Below are 6,842 nucleotides of genomic sequence, written 5' to 3' on the forward strand. Positions count from 1 at the left end.
CGCACCAGTCCAGCAACCCTCAGTTTGTTTCCTGAGATTAAGAATTCCTCATATCAGTGATATCATATGATACTTGTCTTTCTCTGATTGACTTATTTCGCTCAGCATAATACCCTCCAGTTCCAACCACGTCGTTGCAAATGGCAGGATTTCGGTTCTTAGATCTGTAACAGTTAGATTGTTTCTTCACAGTTTGCATTATATCCTGAGATTTTTATGACCTCCTAAGTGATCTTTTTAATTTGCAGAACGTAAGATTTACTCTTTTGTTATGTGACATTACACGAATTTTAATGAATGCCATGTCACATACTCACCACTACAGTTTCAGACAGAATAGTTATACCACTCCAAAAAATCCCCTGTGCTTTACATATTCAAGTTTTTTCTGCCTGGGTCCTGAACTCCTGGCAACCATGGATCTGTTTAATGTCTCTATAATATAGCTCTTATCCAATGTCCATCTTGTTTTCTTTCTCTCTCTTTCTTCTCTTGGCGGTTTTATTTACCAGCCTGAAGAAGTTCCCTCTTTTCCTACTTTGCTGAGAGTTTGTATTATTAATAATGGGTTTTGGCTTTTGTCATATGCTAGCCCTGCACCAACTGTTATAATCATATTATTTTTATTTTTTAGGCCACTTATAAGGTAGATTGCATTGATTAATTTTCAAATGCTAACCCAGCCTTGTATAGCTAGAATTAATCCCACTTGGTCGTAGTGTATAATTCATTTTATACATCATTAGATTTGATTTGCTCATATATTATTGAGGATTTTTATATTTATGTTCATGAGGGATAGTAGTCTGTAGTTTTCTTTTCTTACAACGTCTTAATCTGGTTTGGGTATTAGGGTAATACTGGACTCATAGAATGAGTTAGAAGTGATCCATCTTGTATTTTCTTGAACATATTGTGGATAGCTAGCATTATTTCTGCCATAACTTTTGACAGAATTCACCAGTGAAAACACCTAGGCATAGTGATTTTTATTTCTGAAGATTGTTGATTATGGATTTAATTTCAAACAATAGTATAGGTCATTTATTTATGCTTGTGTGAGTTGAGATAACCTGTGACTTTTAAGAAGTTGGTTGTATTACCTAAGCTATCAAATTTGTGGGCATACTCTTTCTCTCACATTTCTTTATTATCCTTTCAATGTCTGTGGGATCAGTAGAGATGATGTGTGTATGTATCTCTGTCGTCTTAACTCAGCCTTCTCTGGCAGCCTTCTCTAGTTCAGAGCAAGTAACACGGAGGTCTGCATTTTCTCTGTTGTGCCATTGCGTGCGGTCCTACTGTCAAAAAGTTTTTTTTCTTCCCTGCCCTGATTTCTCTCTCTCCTGCAATTCCACTAGATGCATGTTATACTGTTTTATATTATCTAACAGCTTCTTGAGGCTCTGTTCAATCTTTTCAAACTTTTCTCTTGATATTGATCTATCTTCAAGTTTACACACTCCCTTCTCTGTAATTTTTCATTTGTTTTAAAGTTCATCCGGTGTCTTTTACATTTCATATATTATGTTTCATCTCTAGACTTCTAGTTAAGTTTAAAAAATATTTTTCTATTATATTGATGAGATTTCCTGTCTTTTTATTGAGATAAAGTTGACATAGAACATTATATTAGTTTCAGGTATACAAATAATGGTTATATCTATATCTATCTATCTATTATCTATCTATCTACCTATCATCTATCTATCATCTATCATCTACCTATCTATATAGAGTGAAATGATCACCACAATAAGTCTAGTTAATATCTGTCACCACACATGGTTGCACATTTTTTCCTTGTGATGGGAACTTTTAAAATCTACTCTCTTAGCAACTTTTATTTTTATTTTTTTATTTTTTTAAAATATTTTATTTATTTATTTATGAGAGAAAGAGAGAGAGAGAGACAGAGAAACAGCATGAGAGGGGAGAGGGTCAGAGGGAGAAGCAGGCTCCCCGCTGAGCCGGGAGCCCGATGTGGGACTTGATCCCAGGACTCCGGGATCATGACCTGAGCCGAAGGCAGTCGCTTAACCAACTGAGCCACCCAGGCGCCCTCTCTTAGCAACTTTTAAATATACAATACAGTATACATCCAATGGAATATAATTCATCCATTCATCCAAGAATGAAATCTTGCCATTTACAATGATGTGTATGGAGCTAGAGTGTATTATGCTAAGTGAAATAAGTCAGTCAGAGAGACATACCATATGATTTCATTTATACGTGGAATTAAAGAAATAAAACAGATGAACATGGCTGGGGAAGAGAGAGAGGGAAAGAGAGGGAAACAAACACAGAGGTTCTTAATTATAGAGAAGAGACAGGGTTGATGGAGGGTGGTGGTCAGGGGATGGGTTAAATGGGTGATGTGTATTAAGGAGGGCACTTGTGTTATGAGCACTGGGTATTATATATAAGTGATAAATCACTAAATTCTACATCTGAAACCAATTTTATGGTGTATGTTAATGAACTAGAATTTCAATAAAAACTTGAAATAAAAAAAGAAACATACAATACAGTATTATTAGCTATAGTCACCATTCTCTGTATTACACCCCTAAGGCTTCTTTATTGTAAAACTGGAAATTTGTACCTTCTGACCATCTTCACCCATTTTGCCATATTTGGTGGGTTTATTTCTGGGCTCTCTGCTCTGTTCCATTGATCTTTGTGTCTGTTTTTATGAAAATACCATACTATTATGATTATCATAGCTTTATAATATAGTTTAAAATCAGAAAGCATGATGTCTCCCACTTTGCTCTTTCTCAAGATTGCTTATGTATTTGGGGTCTTTCATGGTTCAAAAAACCCCTTGGATGTCATTAATGTGGAAAAATCATTTGTCCAAAACCCTCAAAGAATTCATACTAGATAGAAAATGTACAGATGCAATAAACGTGAAAAAGTATTTAATTAATAATCGAATGTAAATAAACATCAAAGGATTAACACTAGAAAGCCCTAAGGCACAAACACATTTCAGAAATTACTATAAATCAGAGTATTTATTGTATAAAATAATTGAATGTGAAAATTATTAGGTAATTATATATTAGTATGGCTCAATCAACAAGGAGATGGATGTTTGAACAGGTAAAATTATATTCAATATATACTTTTTTGTATTGACATTATTTAAGATTTTTTGAAATGTAAATATTGATATTTCAAAATATTCTGGCTTTCTTCAGTAAAGAAAAACAAAACATAATCATACCTAAGAATTTAATCTTCTATTTTTAAATAATGATATCAATTTTTTAAAATGAATTTAATGTAAATGATTTGATGTCGCCCCTATACCTGACAAGCTCTCTTGAATAATGACTGCTGCATTTGGCTTATTTTGCTAGATCAAGTATAGGGCATTGCTAATTGTTATGTCAAGTGATTGTGGATTATCAAAAATTAGTGGGTTGTTTCTAAAATGGAAATATAGGCCTGTAGAAGTCAAATACAGATATTTAACATGAATTGAAAATGGCTGAAAAATCCTGCCAAAGATTTTAATAATTTGGTTACATGAACCTTGAATATTTCAATTCATAAGATATTTGTAGAAACATTTCTCCTATTCATAAAGAATAAAAGTCTTGAAATTCTGATTTAATTTCAAGCCTCAGTTAGACTCCAAACAAAATATGAAATGCAAGTGACTAACATCACCTTTCTTACTGGTAAGATGCTCTCAGTTAATATCCTCTATATACCTAACTATTGTGGGGAACAAAAATTATTGCAATCTATATTCTGTCCACTCTAATATTTGTAGTTATCAGGTGCTCATTAGATTTCTGATGGCTTTGATTATGAGGAATCAGCTCTAGGAATTTTTATAATGATATCCCTGACTTCTATCTCACCATTAATGGCTTGGACTTATATCAAATTGATTTCTTGTAAACTTTTTATGATTGTATAGAACAGAGTGAGGACTGAGATAAAACCCTTTGAAAGAATAAATGAGTGTATGCCTAGATATGAGCAGAAGGAGTTCATATTCATTCCAGCTGTTTCTAAATAAGCTGTCAGTGAGATTTGATTCTAAAGAAAAACATATTTGAAAGTTCAGAGCTGATGCTAGAATGTCTATTCAAGTGAAACCTTATGTTTCTGTGTGATTCTGAATGAAGGATAAAGAACTCCTGGAATCTAAGACGAGAGAGCATGAAATGTTTTGACAGGGTCTGGAAGTTATTAGATTGAAATAATACCCACAATATTATGAGTATATGCAATTATTAATGGAAAATATAACTTCTTAAGATTCTGAAACAGATGCATCAAATAAAAAAATCATTAAGTATCACATGTCTATGAAATATGTCTGACTTCTCCACTTCACATATTATTTTATAAACTTCAATTAGAAATTTTGTTTTTAACTGAAGGGGAACATATGTAAGAATGCACAGAACATAGAAGAGGTTGAAAAAAATGTATGTGTTTTTTAAAGCTTATTTCCTTTGAAATTCAAACAATTTTAAAAAATGAATGTATTTCTCAGAGAAACAAACTGAGGGTTCTAGAGAGAAGAGGGGTGGGGGGATGGGTTAGCCTGGTGATGGGTATTAAAGAGGGCACATATTGAATGGAGCACTGGGTGTTATATGCAAACAATGAACCATGGATCACTACATCAAAAACTAATGATGTAATGTATGGTGATTAACATAACATAATAAAATTTAAAAAATGAATGTATTTATAAAAATGTATTTATTTGCTTTCTTGAAACTTTTTACTCTAATATCGTAGAACCTTGACATAGGCAAATTTTTTTTTTTTAAGATTTTATTTATTTATTTGACAAAGAGAGACACAGCGGGAGAGGGAACACAAGCAGGGGGAGTGGGAGAGGGAGAAGCAGGTTTCCCGCTGAGAGGGGAGCCCAATGCGGGGCTCGATCCCAGGACCCTGGAATCATGACCTGAGCCGAAGGCAGACGCTTAACGACTGAGCCACCTAGGTGCCCCGGCAAGTTTTTAACAGTAAATGAAAAGTCAGATTAGAGTAAATGAGCAAATATTCTAAGAAGTGTTCCTAGTATATTCACATGACACTTGCTGCTGTTCCCAAAAGTAACGTAACCATGGTGATTAATGTTGATCTACATATTTTGGGCTTCTGTTTATTTCTGGACATACCCAGTGTGTTTGCTACAAAAATTGGCCTTGATACATCAGGAAATAAAAAGACTAATAACCTAGACAAATTATTTTAATGCTATACACTAATGTCTGATTTTTTAAAAAATGCCACAGCCAACACAATAGTTTAGAAAAATATTCTAATATTAAAAATGAACTAAATAAGAAAAAAATTCATAAGAGACTATCAAGATGTTTGGTGAGATGTTTCCTACATAATGTGAACAAGGTAAATAATTACCTGATTTTCTTTTTTTTATATTTATATATTTTTTAAATATTTTATTTATTTATTTGACAGAGAGAGACACAGCGAGAGAACGAACACAAGCAGGGGGAGTGGGAGAGGGAGAAGCAGGCTCCCCGTGGAGCAGGGAGCCCGATGCAGGGCTCAATCCCAGGACCCTGGGATCACCACCCCAGTCGAAGGCAGACAACGACTGAGCCACCCAGGCGCCCCTCTACCTGGATTTTCTTTCTTTCTTTTTTTTTTTTTTTTATTTATTTGACAGAGAGAGAGAGATAGCAAGAGCAGGAACACAAGCAGGGGGAGTGGGAGAGGGAGAAGCAGGCTTCCCGCCGAGCAGGGAGCCCGATGTGGGACTCGATCCCAGGACACTGGGATCATGACCTGAGCCGAAGGCAGAGCTTAACAACTGAGCCACCCAGGCGCCCTCTACCTGGATTTTCAAAGGACGTTTTGAACTGTAAGAATCATGTACATGTATAGCATGTCATCATTTTCCAAGATTCTGAATGCTTTGTTTCCTTTATAGAGATCTTTATAATTTTAAATACATAAACTTATTTATTACAAAAAATCTATGAGTTAAACAGGAGGGAAATAATTTCTTTCACCTCTCCTTCCCCATTTCTGTTGGTCAGGAGATCAAAACTCAAAAAAAAAAAAAAGATGTTTCTATGGTCAAACAGTGATGAAACAAGCATCAAAATCAGGCTTTCTTGGTTTTTTTAAGTAGAACAATGTGTGAAACTAGTTTAGGTTTCTAAATAGTCACTAAAATATGATTATCTGGGATATGATTATCAATCATATAAGTGGCTCGCCAAATTTCACATATTTAATCTTATTTTCTTTCATCAGTGATTGGGCCAGAGGGTCTCTGTAACTCATATATTGTCAGAGAGACATAAACAGTGTCTGATTTGTGGTGTTTCCTAAAAACATTTTGTTTACTTCATTTCAAGGACAAGCTTGTGGCATGGTGCTTTATCTTAGGTCCCCTTGCTCTTCCTACTTTTTCTTACGTGAAATGCAAATGTGATGCCTGATATAAAGCAATCTTTTTATGAGTATGAGGATGGGAATGAAAGCCAATACATTAAATATGGTGAGGCTGAAATATTAAATGTTAGACTCCTTGCCTTGAGCAAATATTAGCATATTAGCAAAAGAAAATCCCAGAAATAAGGGCCAGAAACTTTCCAAATTTAGTAAAATACATCAAATTACAAATTCTAAAAGTTCAATGAACCCAAAGAGGATTGTTGGTTCAAAACCTTCTTGGAGCTTCCCAAATATAATCTGAAACCGTCCACTGTGCTCAGAGGGTAGGGAGAGACTGTAGAAAGAGGCAGGTCACTCCAGGTTTGAAGGTAGCAGTTTGTTTGTTGTTGTTGTTGTTGTTGTTGATGGCTTTGTATATCCCTTAT

The sequence above is a fragment of the Leptonychotes weddellii genome, chromosome 4 (assembly GCF_054177405.1).
Source record: "Leptonychotes weddellii isolate Sample4059 chromosome 4, ASM5417740v2, whole genome shotgun sequence".
NCBI classification, from domain to species: domain Eukaryota; kingdom Metazoa; phylum Chordata; class Mammalia; order Carnivora; family Phocidae; genus Leptonychotes; species Leptonychotes weddellii.